The 15,019-nt window shown below is 46.3% G+C and overlaps 1 protein-coding gene and 1 long non-coding RNA gene across 6 annotated transcripts in view; one reads left to right on the top strand and one right to left on the bottom strand.

The window, feature by feature from the left end:
• The window catches only part of LOC109898846 (latent-transforming growth factor beta-binding protein 1), a 128,290-nt gene that overhangs the window by 34,344 nt on the left and 78,927 nt on the right, over nt 1-15,019 (top strand). The gene's annotated exons all lie outside the window — the stretch shown is intronic.
• Nucleotides 4,571-14,307, bottom strand: LOC116376224 (uncharacterized). The gene is made up of 2 exons (XR_004211627.1): nt 13,614-14,307; nt 4,571-12,543 (listed from the first exon to the last, which is right to left on the bottom strand). It is a non-coding gene; the product is annotated as an uncharacterized LOC116376224 (long non-coding RNA).

The following is a 15,019-nucleotide window of genomic DNA, read 5'->3' as shown; positions in this document are numbered from 1 at the left end:
AAATATTGACTCTTTGCATCAACTTCATGTAATTGTCAATAAAAGCCTTTTAAAACGTATAAAATGCTTGTATTTATACAGCAGTATTCCATAGTAACATCTGACAAAAATATTATTGACACTGAAGCAGCAAACTTAGTGGAAACTGATATTTGTGTCATTCTCAAAACATTTGGCCACAACTGTACAGGAGGATCTAGCAGGGTTATAAGTAATAGCACACAGTAGTACAGTTGAAGGAAGTTTACATATACTTGGAGTCATTAAAACTCGTTTTTCAACCACTCCACACATTTCCTGTTAACAAGCTTTGGTTTTGGTAAGTCGGTTAGGACATCTACTTTGTGCATGACACAAGGAATCCAACAATTGTTTACAGACAGATTATTTCACGTATGGCTTAAGGACAACAAAGTCAAGGTATTGGAGTGGCCATCACAAAGCCCTGACCTCAATCCTATAGAAAATTTGTGGGCATAGCTGAAAAAGATTGTTCGAGCAAGGAGGCCTACAAACCTGATTCAGTTACACCAGCCCTGTCAGGAGGAATGGGCCAAAATTCACCCAACTTTTTGTGAGAAGCTTGTGGAAGGCTACCCAAAATGTTTGTCCCAGTTAAACAATTTAAAGGCAATGCTACCAAATACTAATTGAGTGTATGTAAACTTCTGACCCACTGGGAATGTGATGGAAGAAATAAAAGCTGAAATAAATCATTCTCTCTACTATTATTCTGACATTTTCCATTCTTAAAATAAAGTGGTGATACTAACTGACCTAAAACAAGGAATTTCTACTTGGATTAAATGTCAGGAATTGTGAAAAACCTATTTGGATAAGGTGTATGTAAACTTTCGACTTCAACTTTATATAGGGCAGCAGCCTCTAAGGTGCAGGGTTTAGTAGCCAGGTGGTAGCCAGCTTGTGATGGCTATTTAACAGTCTGATGGCTTTGAGATAGAAGCTTATTTTCAGTCTCTATGGTTCCAGATTATTTTTTTAACCCCCTTTTTTCGCCCCAATTTCGTAGTTTCCAATTGTTTTTAGTAGTTACTATCTTGTCTCATCTCTTCAACTCCCGTACGGGCTCAGGAGAGACAAAGGTCGAGAGTCATGTGTCATCCGAAACACAACCCAACCAAGACGCACTGCTTCTTAACACAGCATCCAACCCGGAAGCCAGCTGCACCAATGTGTCGGAGGAAACACCGTGCCCCTGGTCAGCGTGCACTGCGCCCAGCCTGCCACAGGAGTCGCTAGTGCGCAATGAGACAATGATATCCCTACCGGCCAAACCCTCCCTAACCTGGACGACGCTAGGCCAATTGTGCGTCGCCCCATGGACCTCCCGGTCGCGGCCGACTGCGACAGAGCCTGGGCTCGAACCCAGAGTCTCTAAGGCACTGCGATGCAGCTTTGGCCGGTGTAGGCCGTCATTGTAAATAATAATTTATTCTTAATTGACTTGTCTAGTTAAATAAAGTTTTTTTTTAAATGATGGAAAAAAATGAAAATAGTGGGGTGAACAGGCAGTTGCTCGGGTGGTTGATGTCCTGGATTATCTTTTTGGCCTTACTGTGACATTGGGTGCTGTAGTTGTCCTGGAGGTCAGGCAATCTGCACCACCCTCTGGAGAGCCCTGCGGTTGCGGGCAGTGCAGTAACTGTACTAGGCGGTAATAAAGCCCGACAGGATGCTCTCAATTGTGCATCTGTAAAGGTTTCTGAGGGTCTTAGGGGACAAGCCAAATTTCTTCAGCCTCCTGAGGTTGAAGAGGCTCTGCTGCGCCTTCTTCACCACAATTTTTTTGTGGGTGGACCATTTCAGATTGTCAGTGATGTGTATGCCAAGGAACTTGAATCTTTCCATCTTCTCCACTGCGGTTCCATCAATGTGGATAGGTGCGTGCTCACTCTGCTGTTTCCTGAAGTCCACGATCAGCTCCTTCATTTTGTTGACGTTTAGAGAGTTTTTTCCCAGGCCCCAATCTGCCAGGCCCCTCACCTCCTCCCTGTTTGCTGTCTCGTCATTGTTGGTAGTCAGACCTACTACTGTTGTGTCGTCTGCAAACTTGATGATTGAGTTGGAGGCGTGCATGGCCACGCAGTCATGGGTGAATAGGGAGTACAGGAGGGGGCTGAGCACGCAGGAGGGGGCCCCTGTGTTGAGGATCAGCGAAGTTTAGGTGTTGTTTCCTACCTTCACTACCTGGGGGCAGCCCGTCAGGAAGTCCAGGACCCAGTTGCACTGGGCAGGGTTCAGACCCAGGGCCCCAAGCTTAATGATGAGTTTAGAGGGTACTATGGTGTTGAAGGCTTGCTATAGGGAATGAACATTATTTTTTTATTTTACCCTCTTTTTCTCCCCAATTATCTGGTATCCAGTTGGTAGCTACAGTCTTGTCTCATCGCTTCAACTCCCGTACGGACTCGGGGGAGGTGAAGGTCAAGAGCCGTGCGTCCTCTGAAACACAACCCAACCAAGACACACTGCTTCTTGACACAATGCCCGCTTAACCTGTAAGCCAGCCACACCAATGTGTCACTATTGGGGCGGTAAGCAAATTGAAGTGGGTCTAGGGTGTCAGGTAAGGTAGAGGTGATATGATCCTTAACTAGCCTCTCAAAGCACTTCATGATGACAGAAGTGAGTGTCACGGGGCGATAGTCATTTAATTCAGTTACCTTTGATGGACATCTTGAAGCAAGTGGGGACAGCAGACTGGGATAGAGAGAGATTGAATATGTCCGTAAACACTCCAGCGAGCTGGTCTGCACATGCTCTGAGGACGCGGCTAGGGATGTCGTCTGGGCCGGCAGCCTCGCGAGGGTTAACACGCTTAAATGTCTTACTCACTTCGGCCATGGTGAACGAGAGCCCACAGTCCTTGGGAGCGGGCCTCGTCGGTGACACTGTGTTGTCTTTAAAGCGGGCGAAGAAGGTGTTCAGCTTGCCTGGAGGCAAGACGTCGGTGTCCGCGACCTGGCTGGTTTTCCCTTTGTAATCAGTGATTGTCTTTAGACCCTGCCGCATACGTCTTGTGTCTGAGCCGTTGAATTGCAACTCCACTTTGTCTCTGTACTGACGTTTTGCCTCTTTGATTGCCTTTTGTAGGTAATAACTACACTACAACCATATTCCCAGTCACATTGCCATGGTTAAATGCGGTGGTTCGCGCTTTCAGTTATGCACGAATGCTGCCATCTATCCACGGTTTCTGGTTTGGGTAGGTTTTAATAGTCACAGAGGGAATAACATCCCCTATACACTTCCTGATGAACCGTGTCTGTTTAAGCATCAGTGTTATTCTCAGAGGCTACCCGGAACCTATCCTAGTCGGCGTGATCAAAACAATCTTGAAGCATGGATTCCGAATAGACCATTGAATAGACCCTAGCACGGGTACTTCCTATTTTAGTTTATGCATATAGGAAGAGAGGACCAAAATTGAATCTGGATCTGATTTGCCGAAGGGAGGGCGGTGGAGGGCCTTGTAGGCATCTCGAAAGGCGAATAGCAGTGATCTAGTGCTTTTCTTAAGTGAGTACTACTGTCAATGTGTTGATAGAACTTCGGTAGTGTTTTGCTTTGTTAAAATCCCCAGCTACAATAAATGCAGCCTTTTTCTCATGGCTTGAACATAAAGGTATACAGAACTATGCCAAGGGGCAGAATGTGTGAAGTATGTGACATGGGAGACAATCCTGACATATACACAAGGATGTTAGCATATACTAACAAAGCAATAGCAACCTAGAACAGATCAAATATACAGATGAATCATAACAAAGCTCTCTTTCATGTTCAGTGATGCACCTCAGGAGCCTGAAGAAATTTGACTAGGCCCCTAAAACCCTCACAAACTCTACAGATACACCATTGAGAGCATCCTGTCGGGGCTCTATCACCGCCTGGTACGGCAATTGCACTGTCTGAAACCGCAGGGCTCTCCAGAGGGTGGTGCGGTCAGCCCAGCCTATCACCAGGGGCATACTGCCTGCCCTCTAGGACTTCAGCCAACCCAGCCACGGCCTGTTCACCCCCCCTCCATCTAGAAGGCATAGACCGTACAGGTGCATCAAAGTTGGGATTGAGAGACTGAGAAACAACATCTCCAGGCCATCAGACTGTTAAACAGTCACCACTAGCCGGCCTCCGCCCAGTACCCTGCCCTGAAACTTGGTCACTGTTCTAGCCGGCTACCACCCTGTACTCTACACAGCACCTTAGAGACTGCTGCCCTATGTATATAGAGTCATTGAATACTGGTAACTTTAATAATGTTTACATACTGTTTCACCCACTTTATATGTATATACTGTATTCTAGTCATGACTCATCCTATATAACTTTTTTAAAATGTGTGTATTAAAAATATTACTGCACTATTGGAGCTAGAGACACAAGCATTTTGCTGCACCTGCGATAACGTCTGCAAATGTGTGTACACAACCAATAAACTTGGATTTGATTGGAGGGAAGGCTTGTCCCTTAAGGAATCTCCAGTTATGAGTTGTAGTGCAGGACAGTAGTATTATGTTTGTTCCTTATATAATGACAAACCGGGGCGTAGGTTTAACTACTTTTAATGAACATATACTTCTGCTTGAAAACTCCATGTTTAGCCATGCAAGGCATTCTTCAACCACTCGCATAGCCTGCTGGGTAACGTAGCCTAAATGTTATTAACACATAACAACACATCTTCTTTCCTTTAAAAGAAAACTACTTTTCTATGTAACTACACGTCACATCACATTTGTTTACTCAACCTGCATAACATGCCATTTTCAATAACACACATTTCTTTCCCCCCAATTTTTTTTTTCCAACAATACTCTATTGTGGCTCTTTCTTTTCACATTAGCAAAACATTCAGTCCAGGTGCCCCTTTTTTTAAATATATTTTTTTAGCAATTCTCAATAAGCCTTTCAGGAGCTCTGACAGTCCTTTTTGGTCGTTCTGCTAAAGTGCTTCCTGAAACAGTTGGACAGAGTTCATTGTCAGTCAGGGTGTTCTGACTGAATTGTCCATTTCTAAAGGCATTTGACGCTTCAGCAGTATCCTCCTGATGATCTTCAGTCCCTTGAGTGAATGGCTGCAGCCTTAGATCCACTCTGTTTCGTCTCAGTTGTGATCCATGCTGCGTTTGGATCTCATAGGATCGCGGTGCAACTTCTCTCTGCACACACCCTTGCTGCATCCAGGTTCCTGTAGTGATGTCTCGGAGTCGTACATGATCTCCAGGTTTCAGTTCAGGTAAGTGTCTTGCACTTTTGTTGTGTCGTTGTTTTTGTTTGTTTCTCTGTTTTTCCTTCGCGGGTTTGACTTTGTGAGCACTTCTGGGTGTTAGCAAGTCCTCATGGATGGGTAGGTTGGTTCTGATGCGACGTCCCATCAACATTTGTGCAGGTGAAAGTCCGTTCTGCAGCGGTGCGCTGCGGTAGATCATCAGATTCTTTAGGAAATCCTTTCCATCGTGTGCCTTTTTCATCAGACCTTTGACAATTTTGTAGTAGGGTCTATTGGGTACTGGATGATGCATTAGCGGCTCTGCTTGCTGCTTTGGCCTGTAGGTCAAACACAGTTCACATGAATCAGTGGTCTGGCTGATTTCCTGGTTTATTCTTGGCCAGTACATTACTTCTCGTGCTCGTCATTTGCATTTTTCCTCATCCTAGTGGCCCTCGTGTATTTTCTGTAGCATTTCTTTGCGTAGTGTCATGGGAATGACAATCTTGTTGCCTTTGAACACTATGTCATCCACAACGGTGAGCTCTGCTCTGCACATCCAGTAATCCTGTATTCTCCTTGGACAGTTGTTTTTCTGTGCGGGCCATCCTATCAGTGTTGTTTCTTTCAACTCTGTCATTGTTTGGTCAGCTGCGGTCCCTCTTTTGATCTGCTCCATTCTCTCAGAGGACACAGGAAGTGATGCTACGATCATATCGACGTAGGCCTGAATCTGTGTTTTTCTGTGTGTCGAAGCGCTCCTTCTTGTCGACTGGGGTATAGATCATCTTCACATCATACTTTTGCAGTCTAATCAACATTCTCTGGATTCTTGTGCTTTTCTCTGGATCATAGAACCTGAGCACTGGCTCTTCTGTGATTGTCTTCTTTAGGTTTTTGAAGCAGTTTTCCTGTTCATGGGACCATTCCCATTTATTTTTCTGTTCCAGAAGACATCTGAGTGGAGCGGACTGTGCTGACAGTTGAGGTATGAACTTTGCAAGGTAGGTGATCATGCCCATGAAGCTTCTCACATCGTCCTTGTTCTTCGGGTGCTCCGTGTTGTTGATGGCTGATGTTTCCCTCGGGTCTGGTTTGACTCCATCCTCTGAAAGTATGTCTCCCACGAAGGTAAGTGTTTTCACACCAAACTCGCATTTGTCCTTGTTTAGTTTTAGGTTGACTTTCCGTGTCAGGTCCAGCACTTGTCTCACTCTCGCATTGTGTTCTTCTTTTCTGGACCCCCAGACTCTCCACTCCTGGAATGTGCTCGAAGATCATGTGGGTTGTCTTGTGGTAGACCTCTGGCGCTGAAAGAATCCTGTATGGTAGACGAAGAAATCTGTACCTGCCCTCAGGTGTGTTGAATGTGCATAGCCTTGAGCTTGCATCATCTAGCTTCCTTTGCCAGAATCCTGATGAGGCATCAAGCTTACTGAACCACTTTGCTCCAGAAAACTGCGACATTATCTCTTCTCTGGTTGGCAACTTGAAATGCTCTCTCTTGATTGCTTTGTTGATATCTCTCGGGTCTAGACATATCCTGAGATCGTCGTTCTTTTTCACCACAATGACCAGTGAGTTTTACCCAGTCTGTAGGTTCATCCATTTTTGTGATGACGTCCATCTTTTCCATGCGTCCAAGTTCATCTTTGAGTTTTTTCCTCAGTGCAAATGGAACTTTTCTGCATGCATGCACAACTGGAGTCATTTTGTCATCAGTACATATTTTGTGTTCTCCTGGTAAACATCCAAGACCCTCAAACAAATCCTCATATTCAGCCAGTAGCGATTCTTGGTCATTTTCAGTCTGTGATGTCACTACATACACTCTTTTCAACAAATTGAGCTTTTCACATGCATTGATTCCTAGAATAGGCTGTACACTCTTTTCCACAATCAGCAGCTGTGCTCTGAACTGTTTTCCTTTGTGCTGTAAAGTTACTATGCAGCTACCTTTGACTGGTACGTTCTCCCCAGTATAACCAGTAACCTTCATTTTCACCGGGTGTATTTTGCTCTTCACCTTCAGTGTTTTGTAGTCATCCAGCGATAACAGGTTTACCTGTGCTCCATTATCAAGCTTGAATGGTATTATAGTTTCATTCACAGTCAATGGCACAATCTATTCAGCATTTACTGCATTGCATATTTCCACAGAATAAACAAAGAATTATTCCATCTCCTCGACTGTGTGAACCTTTTTCTTTGTAGGAGAGCTTTGCAGCATTTTGAGAAATGATCATTTTTTCCCTCAGTTGTTACATGATTTGCCATATGCAGGGCATTTTTTTGGCTTGTGGATAAATCCACATTTTCCACATGTAGTGTTTTGATTTCTCTCTTTTGCTTGTTTATGTTTTGTAAAGCGTTGTGTGTGTGGTGCTCCTCCCTTTTTATTGTATACACTGACGTCTCATCCCTGCACAGCTCTTTAGCTTGTGCTCTGGTGGTTTCAGCTGCTCGACACATATTCACAGCTTTATCCAAAGTTCAATCTTGCTCACGCAGCAATCTCTCCTTGAGTCCATTATCAAGTATGCCACAGACTATCCTGTCTTTCACTTGTGAGTTTTTCAGATTTTCAAATTCACACGTTTTGCTCAGTGTGTTCAGCTCAGCCAAATACTGGTCAAAACTGACTCCCTGTCTCTGATCATGAGAGAAAAACCTGTATCTCTCAAATGTGACATTCTGGTTTGGTACAAAGTACTCCTCAAATTTAGCCATTAACACAGTCAATGTCAAGTTTGCCTCGTCTTGCTGAAAGCTTTTGTAAATGTCCAATGCATCCTCTCCAATAACATGCAGACAAATGGAAGCTTTCAATTTGTCATCATCTCCCCCTGCACCACTGGCTGCTAGGTAGATATTGAATCTCTGCTTGAAACGTTTCCAAATGTCAGCTAGATTGCCTGTTAACTGCATAGGAGTAGGAGGACTAAGCCTATCCATGACGGAGAACAGGAACAGTGTCGATTTCTCTTACTTCAGTATGTTGCTCATCAACTTGCTCGTCCACAGATTCCAATGCAGCCTCGCTCTCGCTGCTGTCACTCTCGCTGCTGTCACTCTCGCTGCTGTCCCTCTCGCTGCTGTCCCTCTCGCTGCTGTCCCTCTCGCTGCTATCACTCTCGCTGCTGACCCTCTCTCTGCTGTCCCTCTTGCTGCTGTCACTCTCGCTGCTGTCACTCTCGCTGCTGTCACTCTCGCTGCTGTCCCTCTCGCTGCTGTCCCTCTCGCTGCTGTCCCTCTCGCTGCTGTCACTCTCGCTGCTGTCACTCTCGCTGCTGTCCCTCTCGCTGCTGTCCCTCTCGCTGCTGTCGCTCTCGCTGCTGTCCCTCTCGCTGCTGTCGCTCTCGCTGCTGTCCCTCTCACTGCTGTCGCTCTCGCTGCTGTCCCTCTCGCTGCTGTCCCTCTCGCTGCTGTCACTCTCGCTGCTGTCCCTCTCGCTGCTGCGGCTCGTTGTCCTCGCTCTTGCAAGCTAGCGTCTTCAACTACTCACGTCACTTGACTTGTGGTAGAATGTTCCATTTTCATCGCGGAAATTTGCAGTTACTCCTTTCTTTTCTCTGTCTCGTCATATCGGCTACCAATCTGACACCATGTTATGTTTGTTCCTTATATAATATATAGGTTATATATAGGTTTAACTACTTTTAATGAACATATACTTCAGCTAGAAAACTCCATGTTTAGACATGCAAGGCATTCTTCAACCACCCGCATAGCCTGCTGGGTAACATAGCCTAAATGTTATTAACACATAACAACACAAGTAGTTTACAGCGACCTTCCTAACCCTGCCCTCCTGGAAGCAACTAAAGCACGAGCAGGAATGGGTGTCTATTACCACCAGCAGGGAGAGCCAGTGATTGGCTGGCCCTGGTCAGCTGACTGATTTCCCTGGCAAACTGGTCCCTAACACATAGGTGTGAAGTGCCCTATGCCACTGAACAATAGGGTCAGGCTGAGAAAGGTGATGGATTCCTACCTCATCAGTAAAAGGCTACGAAGTTTGTGTCTCTCACAGGCCCAGAGAGAGGGTTAAAGAGAGAGGGTTTTTAACAGGAAGGTTAGCTACTGTACTGGACTGACAGGTGGCTTTATTGAAGCTCTAACCACAGATGTACGTAATTTAAGTCTTTGGAAGCTTTGGATGTGCACCTGAAACACCAGGTGACTTTACGATGTGCAAAATAAGCTAAGAAACAGTCATCTTTACTCATAGGGCAGCACTATATTGTCACAAACCTCTGCTCTTAAATCAGCTAGTATTCACTAAGTGATGATTTTGTGAGTCTGAGGCCTTTCCCACATTTTGCCAACCCTTGGTTCTGTGGCGGTACGCAAAGTCCTCAAACACTTTAAAGATGTTATTTCACAAATTAATTTAATTTTTTAATAAAAGTGTCGTCGGCTCAGCTTTAAAATTCCTGAGCTCTCCCAGGCACGGCTTTGCTGGCACGGGGCAGAGACTGGGGACGACTGAACCCGAGGTTTGGAAAATTCCGTGACAGGCTCTCTCTCTCTCTCTCTCTCTCTCTCTCTCTCTCTCTCTCTCTCTCTCTTTACTCTTTGAGCAGACCGCACGACACCAGCTAGTGTCAGCAGATCCAGCTGAGCCAATTACACTGGCCTGTTTGTTATTTCAGGGCTGGAGATTTATCGGGCCGACCATTAATCACTGCCAAACGGACACTGTAGTGACGCTTTAGTTAGGTCAGCCTGTCATTATTTTAGCATGGGGTTTGGACTGCACCCATTTCTCACGTTACGGGAGCCAGTGCGATTTCAGCGCTATGCAGTAGCCCGCTCTCCCCCAGTGGAATGGGTTCCTGCTGTACTCTGAGTCATATAAAAACACACATAGCCTAATTGGGGAGTTGGGGGGTAGGGGCTGGGGGATAGGGTGTTGCCAGTGGGGAGGGGGAGGGGTTGCACTGATGGTATCGCAATCACTGTGTGGAAGGTGCATTCAAGTTTATATGCTCTTTATTTAGTAAGATGAAATATCTGCCCATTTGAGAAAATGTATCTGCCATGGTTGAATATAAAGCCAGATTTTTTATGGTAATAGGAGATTTAGTTTATGGCGAGGAAAATAACATCAAATCATCAATCAAATCACATTTTATTTGGCATGTGCCAAATACAACAGGTGTAGGACTTACAGTGACATGCTTACTTACAAGCCCCCAAACCAACAATTAAGTTTTAAGAAAAACAAGTGTTAAGTATTTACAAAAATAAACTGAAGTAAAAAAGAAATATATAAAAAAGAAAAAGAAAAATAACAAAATAGAAAAATAACAAATAATTAAAGAGCAACAATAAATTAACAGTAACGAGGCTATATACAAGGGGTACAGAGTCAATGTGCAGGGGCACATGTTAGGGCCTTCCTCTGTTAGGGCCTTCCTCTGACACTGCCTGGTATAGAGGTCCTGGATGGCAGGAAGCTTGGCCCCAGTGATGTACTGGGCCGTACGCACTACCCTCTGCAGAGCCTTGCGGTCTGAAGCCGAGCAGTTGCCATACCAGGCGGTGATGCAACCAGTCAGGATGTTCTCTATGGTGCAGCTGTGGAGCTTTTTGAGGATCTGAGGACCCATGCCAAATCTTTTCAGTCTCCTGAGGGGGAATAGGCTTTGTCGTGCCCTCTTCACGACTGTCTTGGTGTGTTTGGACACTGATAGTTCTTTGGGGATGTTGACAAGCTCTCAACCTGCTCCACTACAGCACCGTTGATGAGAATGGGGGCGTGCTCGGCCCTCCTTTTCCTGTAGTCCACAATCTCCTTTGTCTTGATCATGTTGAGGGAGAGGTTGTTATCCTGGCACAGCGCTGCCAGGTCTCTGACCTCCTCCCTATAGGCTGTTTCATCGTTGATCAGGCTATCACTGTTGTGTCGTCTGCAAACTTAATGATGGTGTTGGAGTCGTGCTTGGCCATGCAGTCATGGGTGAACAGGGAGTACAGGAGGGGACTGAGCACCCACCCTTGAGTGGCCCCCGTGTTGAGTATCAGCGTGGTAGATGTGTTGTTACCTAACCTTACCACCTGGGGGCGGCCCGTCAGGAAGTCCAGGATCCAGTTGCAGATGGAGGTGTTTAGTCCCAGGGTCCTTAGCTTAGTGATGAGCTTTGAGGGCACTATGGTGTTGAACGCTGAGCTGTAGTCAATGAATAGCATTCTCACGTAGGTGTTCCTTTTGTCCAGGTAGGAAAGGACAGTGTGGAATGCAATAGAGATTGCGTCATCTGTGGATATGTTGGGGCGGTATGCAAATTATAGTGGATCTAGGGTTTCTGGGATAATGGTGTTGATGTGAGCTACAGACGTGAGTGCTACGGGTCGGTAATCATTTAGGCAGGTTACCTTGGTGTTCTCGGGCACAGGGACTATGGTGGTCTGCTTGAAACATGTTGGTATTACAGACTCGGTCAGGGACAGGTTGAAAATGTCAGTGAAGACACTTGCTAGTTGGTCAGCGAATGCTTGGAGTACACGTCCTGGTAATCCATCTGTCACTGCGGAATGGAGGCCAGATTTGCGGAATGGAGGCCAAGGGAGTGCTCTGTACGCATCTGTGTGTGTGGAGTAAAGGTGGTCTAGAGTTTTTTTCTCTCTGGTTGCACATGTAACATGCTGGTAGAAATTAGGTAAAACTTATTTACGTTTCCCTGCATTAAAGTCCTCGGCCTCTAGGATAGCCACCTCTGGATGAGCGTTTTCTTGTTTGCTTATGGCCTTATACAGCTCGTTGAGTGCGGTCTTAGTGCCAGCATCGGTTTGTGGTGGTAAATAGACACCTACAAAAAATATAGATAACTCTCTTGGTAAATAGTGTGGGCTTCAGCTTATTATGAGATACTCCACCTCAGGTGAGCAAAACCTTGATACTTCCTTAATATTAGATTTCATGCACCAGCTGTTATTGAGAAATAGACACAGATCACCACCCCTCGTCTTACCGGAGGCAGCTGTTTTATATTGTCGTCATTCAGGCACGACTCATTGAAACATAAGATATCACCGTTTTTAATGTCCAATTGGTAGGATAGCCTTGATCTATGCTCATCCAGTTTGTTATCCAATGATTGCACGTTGGCTAATAGGACGGATGGTAGAGGTGGCGGATTACCCACTCGTCGTCGGATCCTTACAAGGCACCCGACCTACGTCCCCGATATCGCTGTCTCTTCTTCATGCGAATGCAGGGATTTGGTCCTTGTCCGAAGTAAATCCTTTGCATCCGACTCGTCCAGTACGAGGTGAGTAATTGCTGTCATGATTTCCAGAAGCTCCTTTCGGTCATTTGAGACGGTGGCAGAAACATTATGTACAAAATAAGATACAAATAATGCGAAAAAACACACACAATAGCGCAATTGATTAGGAGCCCGTAAAACTGAAGCCATCTCCTCCGGCGCCATTGAAACATTTAAGATGGTATGTTAGTCTTTAGATGGGATCTATATATATAAACATCTGTCACATTGTCAGCTGCCTCTAGTCAGATAAATCTTTGCATGGTAAATACATTGTCTTACTCAACAGTCATTTCATCTAAATGGATAAAAGGCAGCAATTGTTCCTTATGGGCATAAACAGTACACACACACACACACACACACACACACACACACACACACACACACACACACACACACACACACACACACACACACACACACACACACACACACACACACACACACACACACACACACACACACACACGTCTGCTGTAACTGGAGCTTAAAGTTGGGCAGCAATGGGATTCTTCAAATTGCAGCCCCAGCGGTAATGGCATAAAGAGTTAAGCATTGCCTGCTGCTCGGCTCTGTCTAAAATGAATTATTAGCCTCATTTTCAGTGGGCAATTTCAGATACAGGAAGGGAGTGGGAGAGACAATTAAATGACAGAGCAAGGTGATACACTGTGTCATCCAACAGAGAACCCCTCAATTGCTGAAACAACAAGTGTGACAGACTGATATGAATGGGAGAGGCCATCTCCAGTCTGCTGAGCTGTTGAATAGCTGTTATCTGCTCCTCTTAAAGCTCCCCCGCTGAATAGCCTTGCGGCCCCTTCATGGAAGACACATTGTCTTCCATTTACACTTTACGATGTGGCCGAACAGTCAAGTGGCTTTTGAAAGTGAGATACATGAATAATGCATGGCTTGTGGTTGGACGCGTAGTGGCTTGGAGGATTTTATGATGATTTCCCATCTCATGGTATGTATTTAAGGTTATACTGTACATCTGATATGCTGTACACCTAGAGGTATACTCTCTACTGTGTTGGCAGAGGATATACATATTTTAACCTCCTGTTAGACTTCCTTAGGTAAGTAAGTCATTTGCTGACCTGGAAGTGAATGGCTCCATGTCCGTCTACCCAGACAGTCTCTGTGCTATAAATGGAGCAGTCTGCAGACACAACAGCCTCCGCTGGTCTCCGTGAGTCTGTCTGCGTCTTCCTCCCTCTCCCCTCTGGGGCCCTTGTGGCTGCAGTCCTCAGCCAGCCCCAGCCTGGCCACAGAGCTACAAATAACCCCAGTCCACTCTCATACATCTCCAGTGTGGGACCATCAGGGATATGTCCAGGCATCAGAGAGAAGAGAGAAGAGAGAAGAGAGAGAGAGAGAGAGAGAGAGAGAGAGTTTGAGTTTATTGAGCTGAACATCAATAACATTCAATAATCAATGAATTGCATTCGTTCTTGCACCATGCGATCAATGATCAGTTCGAACATGTATTTTTCTTCTCTATGCTGCCTGCAGCATTACTTGGTTGGAGCACGTATCCAGAGCCGCTAAGCCGGAGGAGGGCGTATTAATCCCAGGTCAAACGGACAAGTAAAATGAGTGAATCATGATTCTTGAGTCAGTAAAAGAGTCATTCAAAAATATTGAATTGTTCACAAACTGCACATCACTAAGACACAGTAGAGGTATTAAAAGGAAAATGAATGCACCGGTACAAGGGCACAATATAACCCCATGCCCTGCCCCCTGCCTCCCGCCCCCATCCCCATGCCTCTGCCCCCTGCCTCCTGCCCCCATGCCTCCTGCCCCCATCCCCTGCCCCCCTGCCCCCTGCCTCCCGCCCCCGCCCCCATGCCTCTGCCCCCTGCCTCCCGCCCCCATCCCCATGCCTCCTGCCCCCATCCCCTGCCCCCCTGCCTCCTGCCCCCTGACTCCCGCCCCCATCTCCATGCCTCCTGCGCCCTGCCCCCTGTCTCCTGCCCCCTGCCTCCCGCCCCCATTCCCATGCCTCCTGCCCCCATCCCCTGCCCCCCTGCCTCCTTCCCCCTGCCTCCTGCCTCCCGCACAAAACGCTTTACTCCATCTTGCAAAACACTTACAGTAGATACACTGCCTATGTTACAATGAATGGCGCCTCAGGCCTTCAGCTCCCCATTGGTAGGGATGTCACTGTTGGCTTTAGCCCAGTGTGCGGTGGTGTTGGTGTGCTACCTGACTGATGGAGTAGCAGACAGGAGAGAATGTTTGTGCTCCTAAATCGCTAGGCCTGCAGCCTTCCTGTCAGCCCTGTCCCACCCAACAGACAGCCTGTCAGCAGCTAGCTATGGTGCCTTGTCTGGGAAAGTCATTCTCCCCGCCGGCCACTGTCCCCCAGCTCTCCCACACAGACGAACAAGGCTCCCGCTCTAAGCTGTAGATTGCCGTGTTGGAAGGCTACATGTTTGGCTTCAAAGACTGCTGTCTTCGACCCCATACAGGGAAACATTGGACCAGTAGAGTTCCACCA

The sequence above is a fragment of the Oncorhynchus kisutch genome, linkage group LG11, assembly GCF_002021735.2.
Source record: "Oncorhynchus kisutch isolate 150728-3 linkage group LG11, Okis_V2, whole genome shotgun sequence".
NCBI lineage: Eukaryota > Metazoa > Chordata > Actinopteri > Salmoniformes > Salmonidae > Oncorhynchus > Oncorhynchus kisutch.
The sequence above is the reverse complement of the archived record's forward strand: the minus strand, read 5'-3'. Positions and strand labels throughout refer to the sequence as shown.